At 36.6% G+C, this 14,756-nt stretch overlaps 1 non-coding gene across 1 annotated transcript; it reads right to left on the reverse strand.

Annotated features, from left to right (window-relative positions):
- Positions 1-4,102: 4,102 nt before the first annotated feature.
- Positions 4,103-4,209, reverse strand: LOC128287647 (small nucleolar RNA R71). Its single transcript, XR_008278346.1, has one exon. It is a non-coding gene; the product is annotated as a small nucleolar RNA R71 (small nucleolar RNA).
- Positions 4,210-14,756: the final 10,547 nt, after the last annotated feature.

The following is a 14,756-nucleotide window of genomic DNA, read 5'->3' on the forward strand; positions in this document are numbered from 1 at the left end:
TATTTTCCAACCTATGAGTTAAATCCTCTAGGGTTGGGATTATTTTGATGAAACTTAATTGTCTTTAATGACTATAGTATAAATCTAAGTTATTTTACTCTTTCATTCAATTATTTTATTCTTTACAATGTATGTTAGCAATCCATAGAATAGTCGACTGTGCAGCATACCCTTAAATTAATCTAAATTCTAAAAAGGTTAGATTAGTTAAACCGTGGTTGAATGATATGGGCAAGTACTTGATAGATACTTATAGTAGACTCTAGACATAGAGCGGCGCTCATATAGAAGGGAACGGTGCAGGGTACCATATTAAAAGCCTAAGACATAGGCAAGGTAACTTGAGGTTTTTGCTTTCGGTAGAAGTAGACTACCTTAGAACTCTTCTAGGCTCTAGGTTAAATATGGTTTTGCTAAGGCATTACTGACAGGAGAAGTAGATTTTTAGTAAACCCAACTTTTCCACTCAACTTCGCGTAATCCTTATCTTTGTCGTAGTAGCTTTGCCATAGCCTTCTTAGTCATTTATTTATTTGCTGCATATCATTAGCGTAGTTATTCTCATAATTGCCATTGCATTTTTGATATTGCATTGCCATAGCATTTTCAATTATTCAGTGGTTACACATTTTGTTCACCCTCCTATTTACCACTGCATTCTTATCATTATTTTGGTATAACATTAATCTAAATTTATTATAATAACCTGACCACTTTTTTGTCTCAATCTAATCCTCATGGGAACAATACTCAATCATTACTTTATTACTTGATTTGACGTGTATGCTTGCACAAATTGCATATCATTTCACACGAGACAAGTTTTTTGTGCCGTTGCCTGGATCGACAATTTGGTATAATTTGGTTTTGATATTTTAATTAATTCTATTAGTTTTATTTAACTTAGCTATATTTTATCTCTGCAGGTTTGCCATGAGTGCATGAGAAAAGGCATTCCTACTAACAAAGAGTCTCATTTTGACCTAGAATTGATAGAACTTTACACAGAAGGTAAAAAGAACTAAGAGAATATGGCTAGGAACAGGAATGATCCTAGTCTCAATGATAATCTAAATGGTCAAGATGCTAATCCTCCTGTTTAAAGGGTTATACTATGTATGAATGATAATTTGAATGGTCAAGGCACTGATCCACCTGTCCATGGGGTGATAGATGACTGAGATGGACCAATCTGAGAGCATGTTGTGCCAGTTTTGAATGGTTTGAATCCAAAGATAGAACTGTTCGACTAGTGATTTAGAGACGGTCAATTTTATATCCGTATTGAGAATTTGGTGATATCATTTATTCGACGAAAGGTGTCACATGTTCTCTGATTTCAAGAATTAAAGTATTGAATGTCATAGAAAGATTTGAAGTTAGGATAGTGTTAAAGACTTGAGCTATTGAAAGATCGCGAATAGTTATTGATTAATCTCTTGGAAAGCAGATATAGTTATAGATGCTGAATGGAAAATTCTTTGTTTATTTTGTGAATGGATTACATGATTGATCTTAATTGATGATGATCTGATTTTAGCTAGATTAAAAGCTACAACAATGTTTTCAATGCAAGATTGAGAATCTCATAAATGTGTTATTGAATGGTAAGCTAAACGAGTTTAGTATGAGTCAATTTTTTATTCTAAATTTCAAGTCTGAGTATGCAGTTGCATCTCGGCACAGTAATACATCTGTAAATCAGTGGTAAGTCTGGAAGAACAATTCAAAACTTTGACGATATGCTTCAACACTGTGTGTTAGAGTTCAAAGGTGACTAGATAGAGATATACAAGTTTGAATTGATATGTGATTTTGAGAAATTAATGGAAGTGACTCATGAGAGTAGAAAGCAATTTCTTCTGGTAAGATTTTCGGGGACGAAAATCCCTAAAGGGGGGAGAGTTGTAACAACCCAATTTTGGGCCTAGTCGAAACAGTGGTTTTGGGACCACAAATTTGACACAGTAAAATTTATTTTTATTATATTTTTATGGTCTACGGTTTCACAGAATGATTTCTGATAAACTATAATTTATACATATTTTTATCCCATGCTTAGAGCAATTATGGATGGTTTCTCCTTAGAATTGGTGAATTTGATGCTCCTAATCCTTTAATTTCATGTTTTATACTTAGGTGAGCATAGGAGAGTAAAAAGGGTGAGAAACAGGCCGAAAACAAAGAAAATGGACCCACGTGGGAAATCAACACGGCCTGGACTTCCTCACACAGGCGTGTCACACAACCGTGTCCCTTTGGTAAGATCAAACCACAACTTACACGGGTAGATCACATGCCCGTGCCTATTTAACCATATTGACCACGGCCTTAAGTAATCGCACACGGGCTTGTCCCTGCCAAGCCCAAGTTTAGTCCAATTTGGAAAAGGCTAATTTTGGGGGCTCTTAGGCATTCTAAAGCCTATTTAAACACCTGAGGAGGAACTTAGAAAGGGGACACGAAGAGTAGGAAGCAAGGAATTACTCAAGGAAAGTCGATTGATCCATCTCAGAAGCCAGATTCTTCATCAAGACTGAAGATCTCCCTTCAAGTTCCTTCAAGAGTTTTAGGTTTTCTTATGTTTTGTTATATTTATGCTTTTGAGATGTTTTCTTTCATAAGTATGAACTGAACCCCCTAAATACCTAAAGAGAATGAAACCTAAGACGAATCTTGTAATTATTATCTGAATTGTATGATTAATATTTGACTTGTTCTTAATTATGTGTTCTTAATTCTTGTTTTGATATTTCAGGATATTGATTCAAGTTAAGCTCTTATTTAGAGGAGGAATAGACCTTGTCTAAGAGTAAATTTTTCATAATTAAGCGACATTGATTGCATGCCTAGAGATAGGGTGATAAGATTTTGCCAGATTAGGGTGAAACCTAATAAGGGAATCCATAGATCGAGTTAATGCAATTCTAGGGTGTTAATTAGAAAGAGATTTCAATTATTCAACCTAGGGTTAGGCGTTATTAGTCTCGATAGAGATAATAATATAACTTAGGGAGTTCTATGGATCAAGTCAAATCGATAAATCGCCTGATTCAGAGTCAAATAACAAGTGAAGTCTAGGTGGATTTTTCCTTAGGTATTGTCTTAATCAATCGAATTTTCCCAAAAGTATTTTCCCAAATTTTCTTTCTATGCATTCGTAGTTAATAATTAGTTTAGATAACCAAACCTCTCAATCTTTAAGCTAGATAATAAAAAGGAAGTAAATACTAGTACTTGTAGTTCCTTTGGGTTTGACAAACCGGTCTTGCTGAACTATACTACTGTTTGATAGATACACTTGCCTTAATCATGATAATAAGTTAGTCTCAAGAACGATTCTTTCATAAATCTTTAAAACCTGTCACGAATATCATGTATCAAGTTTTTGGCACCGTTGCAGGGGAACTAGGATATTAGGAACACTCGATTTTAATTACTTTAGCCATTTTACTTTTAATGCAATTTAAATTTTTATTTTCTTTTCTAATTCTTCATTTATTTTCTTCTGATAGGCTTTTTTAGTTTATGACCAGAAGAAACCCATCAGGACCACTACTTTTTGATGGTGAGATCGACCACACAGTTCGCAGAAGCAGACGAGAAATAAGACGAAGCTTACGATGCACAGAGGAAGAGCAAGAGGACGATACTTCAACGACAACTGAGGAGATGGCTAAAAACCAAGAAAATTCGCTACCTCATGCAATTGCTATTAATCAGAATCCTGCTCTGTGCACTATGTATGATTATGCTAAACCTTCTTTAACAGGAACTGAATCAAGCATAGTTAGACCTGCTGTAGCTGCAAATACTTTTGAACTGAAACCTAACACAATTCAAATGATACAACAATTTGTTCAGTTTGATGGTTAGCAGGACGAAGATCGCAACGCTCACTTGGCAAATTTCTTAGAATTTTGTGACACTTTTAAAATAAATAGCATTTCTGATGACGCCATTCACCTTCGATTATTCCCTTTTTCATTTGAGAAACAAAGCTAAACAATGGTTGAACTCGTTGCCATGGGGGTCAATCACTACTTGGGAACAAATGACCGAAAAGTTTTTATTAAAATATTTTCCATCGGCTAAAACGGCTAAATTACGTAATGATATCTCTTCTTTTGTGCCAATGGATTTAGAAACACTCTACGATGCATGGGAGAGATACAAGGACCTCTTGAGAAGATGCCCTCACCATGGGTTACCACTCTAGCTACAGGTTCAAACATTTCATAATGGCCTGAATCCTTCGACTCGACAAATGATCGACGCAGCCGCTGGCGGAACTATCAATAATAAGACACCTGAAGATGCTTATGAATTTATAGAAGAGATGTCACTGAATAATTATCAGTGGCAAGTCTTGGGGACAAAGCCAACAAAAGCATCCGACGTTTATAACGTCAATTCGGTCACCATGCTCTCTAATCAGGTAGAACTCTTGAATTAGAAATTGATGGTTTTCTTAGTTCTTCACAGGTTCACCCAGAAATACAGTGCAAAACAAGTGGAGGTGGATAAAGCAGTTTAGAATACCCACCTTATGGCCACAACACGGAGAACGAGTAGTTAAATTACATGGGTAACGATCCTCGATCTCAAAACAATCCTTATAGCAATACCTACAATGCAGGTTGGAGGAACCACCCAAATTTTTCATGGGGAGGCCAAGGAAATCAGAGATCACCACCCCCTCCAGGCTTTCAGCAACCACTGTACCAGTAAAAGAAAAAGTAGAACCTTGAGGAGATGCTAACCAAATTTATCTCAGTGTCAGAAACTCATTTTCAGAATACCGAGACGACACTCAAAAATCAACAAGCATTAATCCAGGGGCTCGAAACTCAGATTGGCCAGGTCGCCAAGTTGATTTCCAAAATACCACCAGGAAGCTTGCCCAGCAACACTGAATCTAACCCAAGGGACCAACTCAACGCGATTGCCATTCAAGATGAGGAAGGGTTAGTTGCAGAACCAAAGCCAGAAACGGTGGTAAGCAAAGGTAAGAATGAGGTGGGCCAAAATGACCCAAAGCCGATGAGTACAGAATATAAACCTCGTGTGCCATACCCTAATGTGACAAGGAAAGACCGATCAGACAAACAATTTGGTAAATTCCTTAAACTTTTAAAGAAACTACATATTAACTTACCATTTATTGAAGCCCTTTCGCAGATGCCAAACGCAATCAAGTTTTTAAAGGAGCTTTTAACAAATAAACGAAAGTTGGATGAGTCGTCGCATGTGGATTTGAATGCGGTTTTCTTAGCCATATTACAAAATAAGCTACCCAACAAATTGAAGTATCTAGGGAGTTTTACGATTCCTTGTTTAATTGGTAGTTTAGATGTTCATCATGCATTGGCTGACTTAGGGGCAAGTATTAATGTTATGCCTTATAAAATGTTTAAACAGCTAGGTCTTAGTTAACCCAAACAAACTAGGATGAGCATTCAATTAGCTGATAAAACCATTAGATTTCCTAGGGGTATCATTGAAGATGTTCTTGTTAAGATCGATAAATTTATATACCCAGTAGACTTTATTGTTCTAGACATGGAAGAGGATAGTAACGCACCTTTAATTTTAGGACGACCCTTTTTAGCGACTGCTAGAACCATTATTGATGTTGGTACAGGTGAACTCACACTTCGTATGGGAGACAAAACAATCACCCTTCAAGCTCGTAATTCGAGTAACACATCAAAAATTGAAGGTGGTTGTATAAATCATTCTACTAGTACTGATCATGTGGTGAAACCTTCTGTGTAGGAAACAGTTACGAAGAACACATATGAGCCGTGTTCAAACAAAAACAAGGGACCTATCTATGAAGAACGAAGGCTACAAATCGAGGAGCTAGATGAATGGCGGACACAGAAATAGAGAACACCCGATAAGCTGACACTGAGCCAGGATGAGCTCAATACCTCACCAAATAAACTTAAGGTTGGAGACAAAGTACTACTAGATGCAGTAGATCCTCGCATTACCATTTTTGAACCTAATAAAGAAATTCCTCTTACGGTACTCAGTATTTTCCCATATGGTACAGTCGAGGTAAATCATCCTAAATTCGGCACATTTAAGGTAAACAATACTCGTCTTAAACCTTATGTTGATAAAGTTTATATCAGGGATGAGGAGTGTAAACTCCTCGCTCCACCTTGACCATGCAAAAGTGAGGTAAGTCGAGCTTAGACTATAAATAAGCGCTTCTTGGGAGGCAACTCGAGCACTAACAGTGTTAATTTATTCAAATTTTAGTTTTTAACATCTAACATACTAATCGAATCATGGAACGCAGGATTTCTAAAGACCACACGGCCAGGCACACGGGCATGCATTAGGCCGTGTGAAAACAGGGAAAGATTTTTCCCCAACACGGGGTGCGATAAGTTGCCACGGCCGTGCGACAGGGCCGTGGGCAAAACTACTAAAACAACACGGGTGTGAGACACACCCGTGCCTCGAGACCGTGGTTGAAACTGAGAATGTAACACGGTCGTGTCACCATCCACCAGTGGTCTACACTGTCAAAACGAACACGGGCGTGGGCCGAATGTCAGATGCACCCGAATTTAAAAATCGCGAAACACACGGGGAAAAATTAGGGCACACAGGCGTGTCCCACGACTGTGTACCCCAAAATCGATATAAACCCCTCACTATTCATCATCACCCTCCCTAAAAATCCTTAACCCTGGCCGCTTCAACTCTACACGGCCTACCCCCCATGCCCGTGCGCCGCCTACAACACCGATTCTGACGCTCGAAGCTCCTTCCTTTGCGTTTGTTTACTCTTTTCTCTCTATTTTCTTTATACATGTTGCTTATTTCATGATTTCTCTGCTCTATTGAACTATTTTGAATGAATATTCATAGTTAGAATATTAAAATACTCATGCTTGTTTAATAAAATTTTTTGTCATTTTAGTTATTGTATTATGCTATACTCTTTTATTTTTCCTTGTTTCCATGAAATTTATGCTTACCCACATGCATTCATTCATTATTCTCATAATCCTATAACTTGATATTTTTAGTTGTTTTAGTTTATATCATCTAGTACGTTAATCTCATGAAATATTCATATTTAGTTTTGATTTTCCATACTATTCTTGGGGCATATTGGTTGAACTTCGATTTTTCAATGCAGGTACAATGTCATCCTCACATGGTAAGAAGACCACTGTTCCCGCCTCGAAGAAGAGGAAAGGAGTAGTGTCATCCTCGGGTCCTACCACGAAGATTAGGCACCCGTTCCTCTAGGTTCCCATGGGACCCCAAGAGGAATTATATCAGATATTACGGGCCCGACCCCTAGGTGTGGGCCGCTGCATTGACTGGGCCACACTAGAACAGATTCATTTGGCTGACGCAGTCTGAGCCCTCCTGACGACTGACCCGTGGGGGCTCTTCTTTGAGATCGTGGAGCCAAAATATCTCTAGTTCACATTGAGGCTTTGCTCGACGATCCATCTTCAGACCATCATGACCAACTTCGATGATCTTGGAACGGTCCAATTTCGCCTTAGTGGTCTAGTACGCCAGTTGAGCGTACCCGAGTTCAGCATTGCACTAGGGCTATACACGGAGGAGTTCATGGAAAACGATGAACTCAACACCCTCCACCACCACATCCACTACTCCCCCTCGAAATGCTAGAGGGACCTCGTCCTTGCCTTGGCCACCTACAATCCCAGCCGCTCCAAGGCATCGACTCTCCCTCCATCCTTGAGGTATCTACACGCCATCTTGTCTCACACTCTGATAGGGAGACGAGAGAGCACCAGCGTCGTCACCACCCACGATGCCTATTTCTTATGGAGTATGGTGAATGGGCACGTCATTAACCTCGTCTACTTTATTGCCTTCGCCATTCGCCACCAGATGGAGCTACACAGAAGAGGGGTCATCTCTATTGGGCCCTATGTGACTCGATTGGCTCGGCACTTTGGGCTCCTCAACACGATAGCACAATCATCCTCCCTCCCTCTCATCGGTCAGATGTCCCCACAGGGCATCTCGAGCATTCTAAGTATGAGAATATCGAGAAACGACGTGGCACATACCCTCCTCAGTATCGCCTTGCCCAGTCCACCGAGGAGGAGGACCCAGAGGACATTACTAATGATGTCCCTCCAAGTCACGAGGATCCACTGACTCAGCCACCACCCCCCTCTCATCTAGTTCATACGGCGGCTTCAGACACTGACATCTCTGAGCTCCTTACTTGATTCGAGCAGCAGTGTTTTCAGCGCTTCGATAACATTGATGCTACTTTACAGCAGATTTGTCACCACTTCCACATCTCATCACCACCCCTACCTCGCGAACCATCTAGCGATGAAGATGTTTAAAAACTTTTTATTATTATTTTATGTTGTTACTTTTATTCTATTTTAAGACTACTTTTTATCTTTCTTTAAGCTTAATTTTATTAGGTTTTATAATTATTATTTTACAATTTTTAATTTCGGCTATTTCATTACGAGTAGTTATTCTTCCTTATATATTTCCTAAAAAAGTTCCTGATTCTATCACAGTTATAAAGAGCTCCAAAGCTCACTATTACTCAGGAACTTAAACCTCTACTGGGAAAGGTTCTCCATGACTGCCATGCCCTGCTCGACCACGACCATAGATATAATATTCTTTTGGTGCAGCATTTGTGGAAACCTCTACCACCACCGGAGTATCCTCCTCCACCCTCATCATTGCTTTCGCCGTTTATTCTCCATGACTCCAATTCAAAGAGTCCATGCATCATTTAGGAAGTTTCACTTCTCTCCCTATCTTATGATTATAAATCTATCTTTGTCAATATATCTTTCTTTGTACATTGAGGGCAATGTCATCTTAAGTGTGGGGGTCTTTCATATCATCATTAGAAATCCCTGAATTTTGTCTTATTCTCACATAAGTCACTTATGTCACTATTAGAATGAATTTTGATTAATTTATGATTTTTATTGATATGTCTTGAATTAAAACATACGTTTTTATGCATTGATTGTTTAAACTTTATGACATTAGGGAATCAAGCATGATAAGTTGATTTTTGAAGAATTAAAAACTTTTAGGTTGTTTCCCTAAGCTTAGGTATTATCTTGAGTTGAAATTCACAAGTTTGAACATCAAAAAGCCATAATTTTTGTGAGATCTTGAGCCGTTAGAGCATATTTTATTCCTTTCATGCTCACTTTCATTATGAGTGCGTCAGTTTTGATTTGTTATTCTAGAACTTACTTGATTATGCATGTCAAGACCACACCATTTGATTTGATATGTCAAGATGATAAAGGGACTTAGGTTTAACCCACTCACTCCACAAAAGCCTACCTTCATAGTTAACCCTTAGTGAACCCCTTTGAGCCTAACAAACCATTAATTGATTTACCCTCAATATTAACCTATAACTCATTATTGTTGAAATCCCCTAATTTGATCCCTATTTTTGTCGAGATTTGATTTTAACTAATTGCTTAGCTATATTTTTTTCTTCTATGTATTTGACTTGTTCTTAAAAAAAATTACTCCAATACATATTAGTAGTAATTAGTCATTTTTGAGCTTGAGTGTTAATTCCATATTCTAAGAAGAAGCTCACTTGTATTCAACTGATGACTAGTTATTTTTCTAACTAGGTAATTTTTCAATTCAATCTCGATTCTAAGATCTTCTTTCAGCTTATGACCACACCCCCTAACCAAAGCCACATTACAACCCTCTAAAAAGACCTTTTTGATTGATGTATCAATTCAATATATAGTGGTAGAGATTTGATTTTCAAGCAAGCCTATGGTAATAACTTTTCATATTGACTAATGAGTGCTTTTATTGATGTCCTTAAACACCTTGAGTGACTTGAGTGAATCTTTAGTAAGGATGTTAAACTCTGGGATATTTTGATCAAAGGTAATCACTTAAATGAGGGGAGACACCTATGTTTTCGTGATAAAATGCTCAACTTGGAATGTTTGAAACTTTGATGTACTTTTAGTAGAATTTTCAATGTATGTGTACTTATGGATTATTTTGAGATATTATTGATAGGGATTATAAAGTGAGAAGAATTTATTTTGATTGTGAGTTGAGGATTTTCCTTAAGGACAAGAAAATGCTTAACTATGGGGGTATTTGATAAACTATAATTTATATATATTTTTATCCCATGCTTAGCGCAATTATGGATGGTTTCTCCTTAGAATTGGTGAATTCGATGCTCCTAATCCTTTAATTTCATGTTTTATACTTAGGTGAGCATAGGAGAGTAAAAAGGGCGAGAAACGGGCCAAAAATGGACCCACGTGGGAAATCAACACGGCTTGGACTTCCTCACACAGGCGTGTCACATGGCCGTGTCACTTTGGTAAGATCGAACCATGACTTACACGGGTAGATCACATGCTCGTGCCCATTTAACAACCTTGACCATGGCCTTAACTAATTGCACACGAGCGTGTCACACGGGTGTGTCCCTGTTGAGCCCAAGTTTAGTCCAATTTGGAAAAGGCTAATTTTGGGGGCTCTTAGGCATTTTAAAGCCTATTTAAACACCAGAGGAGGCACTTAGAAAAGGGACACATAGAGTAAGATGTAAGGAATTACTCAAAGAAAGCCGATTGATCCATCTCAGAAGTCGGATTCATCATCAAGACTTAAAATCTCCTCTCAAGTTCCTTCAAGAGTTTTGGGTTTTCTTATATTTTTTTATATTTATGCTTTTGGAATGTTTTCTTTCATAAGTATGAACTAAACCCCCTAAATACCTAAGGGGAATGAAACCTAAGAGGGATCTTGTTATTATATTCTAAATTGTATGATAAATATTTGACTTGTTCTTAATTATGTGTTCTTAATTCTTGTTTTGATATTCCAGGATATTGATTCAAGTTAAGCTCTTATTCATAGGAGGAATAGACCCTGTCTAAGAGTAAATTTTTCATAATTAAGCAGACTTGACTGTACTCCTAGAGATAAGGTGATAAGATTTTGCCAGATTAGGGTGAAATCTAATAAGGGAATCCATAGATCGAGTTAATGCAATCCTAAGGTGTTAATTAGAAAGAGATTTCAATTATTCAACCTAGGGTTAGACGTTATTAGTCTCGAGAGAGATAATAATATAACTTAGGGATTTCTACGGATCAAGTCAAATGAATAAATCGTCTGATTCAGAGTCAAATAACAAGTGAAGTCTAGGTGGATTTTTCCTTAGTTATTGTTTTAATCAATCGAATTTTTCCAAAAGTATTTTCCCAAATTTTCTTTCTGTGTATTCTTAGTTGATAATTAGTTTAGATAACCAAACCTCTTAATTTTTAGGCTAGATAATAAAAAGGAAGTAAATACTAGTACTCGTAGTTCCTTTGGGTTCGACAAACCGGTCTTGCTGAACTATACTACTGTTCGATAGGTACACTTGCCTCAATCGTGATAACAAGTTAGTCTCGAGAACGATTCTTTCATAAATCTTTAACACCTGTCACGAATATCACGTATCAATTTTGTAACCCCCCGTACCCGAGACCGTCGCCGGAGTCGAACACGAGGTGTTAATAGACTTAATTCATTACTTAAACAGCTCAAACAATTTATTTTTAAAATTTTCAGTCAAGCTAACAATCTGCGTCATAGTCGCTTAAAAATTCATATCTCAAGTTACAAAACTCGAAATCCAATTTCGTAAATTTTCCTAAAACTAGACTCATATATATATTTACTAATGTTTTTATAGAATTTTTGGTCGAGCAAATTAGTACAGTTTATTAGTTAAATTCTCCCCTGTTTTAGAGTTTGACTGCTCTGACCTCTGTGTATTACGAATCAGATATCTCCCTGTACAAAGTTTCAATGACTATGCTGTTTCTTTCTAATAAAACTAGACTCAATAAGGAATCTGTACATATAAATCATGACTTCTAATTATCTTTGAAAAATTTATGGTGAATTTCCAAAGTCAGAACAGGGGATCCAGAAATCACTCTGGCCCTGTTTCACAAAAATTTAAACATCTCATAAAATATAACTTATATACCTGTTTTGTTCCATCGATATGAAAATAGACTCATAATTCTTCAATTCCATATATTATTCATCATCTAATTGTATCTCTACTATTTTTAGTGATTTTTCAAACTCACGTCACTGCTGCTGTCTGAATCTATTTTACGGTAAATTTTACCTATTTCATGGTTTCCATGGATTAGCTAGCAATTTAGCATACATAACACCAAATATGATCATGATTAGCCATTGAATGGCGAATCATTACCAAGCATTTCCATACCACTCAATAACCATATCATAAGACCATATACACAAAATGATTATAATGCTATACATGCCATACTCAAAATATACAAGCCATTATGCCAAGATGGTATACAGATAGTGTGAGGGTGCCTCCGACCGTTTCCGATTTCCAAGCTGGCTTGTCAAAACTACAAGGAATGAAAAGGAGGGAGTAAGCATAAATGCTTAGTAAGTTCACATGCAAATAGCAAGTAACATAACTATATAAACAAACATAAAACATCATTTGCATAATCATCACCGAGACATTCATATCAGATTTTCATTTATCATCTTACCATATTGTTGTTATATCGAGTTTTCAACGCAAGGGTTAAGTACATACCTGTTCAAAGTATTCATTTCACAACACTTACCAATACGTCCCTTTCATCTCGAGTATTCCTCCGCTTGAGTAGAATTTTACCCGTTGAACACATCGGAATATAATTCGGATACATGGAAAGTTTGCACATAAGTGCTACATATGTAGCCAAGCTACCATGTAACCCGCCCATAAGTGAACTCGGACTCAACTCAACGAGCTCGGGCGTTCGCATCCATAAGTGAACTCTGACTCAACTCAACGAGCACCGATGCCTAGTTACATCTCTCGAACTCGGACTCAACTCAACGAGTTGGGATGCCCAAACATCCTAGTGACATGTCACTTGTATCCTAATCCATTCCTAAGGTTCAACGGGACCTTTTTCCCAATCATGTGTCTCAACCATCTCCTACGGAATGTCAATACCGATACTCGGTAGTATTTCACATTTTCCAAGTATATCACATAATTTGACATATTATCAAACAATTATCACGAGTATAATATTTCATAACAATTATCATATCATTTAAACAACATAAAAACATTTAAAATAATAACTATGTTACCAACATTTACATATGAACTTACCTCATATGCGAAAATGGCTACTTTTACCATTTCGTCCACAACTTGGTATTTTCCCCATTTTAGTCCGAATTTCAGTTTTCCTTGCTCTATCATTTAAAATATAGTCTAATTAGGACTCACATTATTCAAATTGATCCAAAAATCATATTTTGGAAAAATTATAGTTTTGCCCCTAAACTTTCACATATTTACACTTTTGCCCCAAAGCTCGTAAATTAAACTTCAGCCTATTTTCTTATGTTTTATGACATGCTGATCATTTTTCCCTTCTATGGCAACATCAAATTCTCACTCTAACATGTACTTATGACTATTAGGTATTTTTACCGATTAAGCCCTTTTGCTAGTTTTCACTTAAAACCGAGTAGCACAAGTTGTCTAACATAATTTAAAACCTTATATTCTATCATAAAACACCAAAATACACAAATTTCACCTATGGGTATTTTTCCAAATATAAACCCTAGGTTAAATTATTGCTAGCATAAGCTAAATCAAGCTATCGGGACTCCAAAAATGTAAAAATCATTAAAAACGAGGCTAGAACGGACTTACAATCGAGCTTGGAAGCTTGAAAAACCATAGCCATGGTTTCTCCTTACTTTATTCGGCCATGGGGTTGAAGATGAGCAAAATTGGCTTTTAATTTTGTATTTTAATTCATTTTGCCCCTAAATGACCAAAATGCCCTTACTACTAAACTTTCCAAAAATTCCATCCATGTCCAATTTTTGTCCATAGACATAGAAATTGGTAAAATTACTATTTAAGACCTCCTAATTAATATTCCAAAACAATTTCATACTAGAAACTTCTAGAATGCAAGTTTTGCAAATTATTCGATTTAGTCTCTAATTTCAATTTAAGCACTTTATGCATAAAATTTCTTCACGAAATTTTTAGACAATCATGCAATCATATCATAGACCTCAAAATAATCATAAAATAATTATTTCTATCTCAGATTTGTGGTCACGAAACCACTATTCTGACTAGGCCCAAAATCAGGATATTACAAATTTCATGAAAATTTCGTTCGAAAATTTTGATGTTTGGGCACTCAATTTAGGAAAAAGGACTAAATCATAAAAAGTATAAAACTTGAGTTCTAGAAGCTAGAGGTGTCTAATTTCTATGAAAATTTAAATTGGAATGTCCTTAAAAGGTAATTAGACCATTGGATAATTTGTTGGACAAAAATGGACATGAAATTGGTGAAATAGAATATTTTTAAGTTAGGGGTATTTTGGTTATTTAGTAATTAAATGACTTAATAAACAACATAAAAACCCAAAAAGTTTTTGATCTTCCTCCTTGGCTAAAATTTGGAAGAGGAAACCATAGCTAGGGTTTTTCAAGCTTTTAAGCTCAATTGTAAGTTTGTTCTATCCTCGTTTTTAATGATTTTTACATTTTTGAAATCCTCGTAACAAGATCTATTTATTTCTACCACTAATTTGAGATATGGTTAAAGTCTAGGATTTTGAACCATGATGAATATGTGTGTATTTTTTTTCTTAATGGTGGAAAA

Source organism: Gossypium arboreum, chromosome 13 (assembly GCF_025698485.1).
Source record: "Gossypium arboreum isolate Shixiya-1 chromosome 13, ASM2569848v2, whole genome shotgun sequence".
In the NCBI taxonomy this organism is placed as follows: domain Eukaryota; kingdom Viridiplantae; phylum Streptophyta; class Magnoliopsida; order Malvales; family Malvaceae; genus Gossypium; species Gossypium arboreum.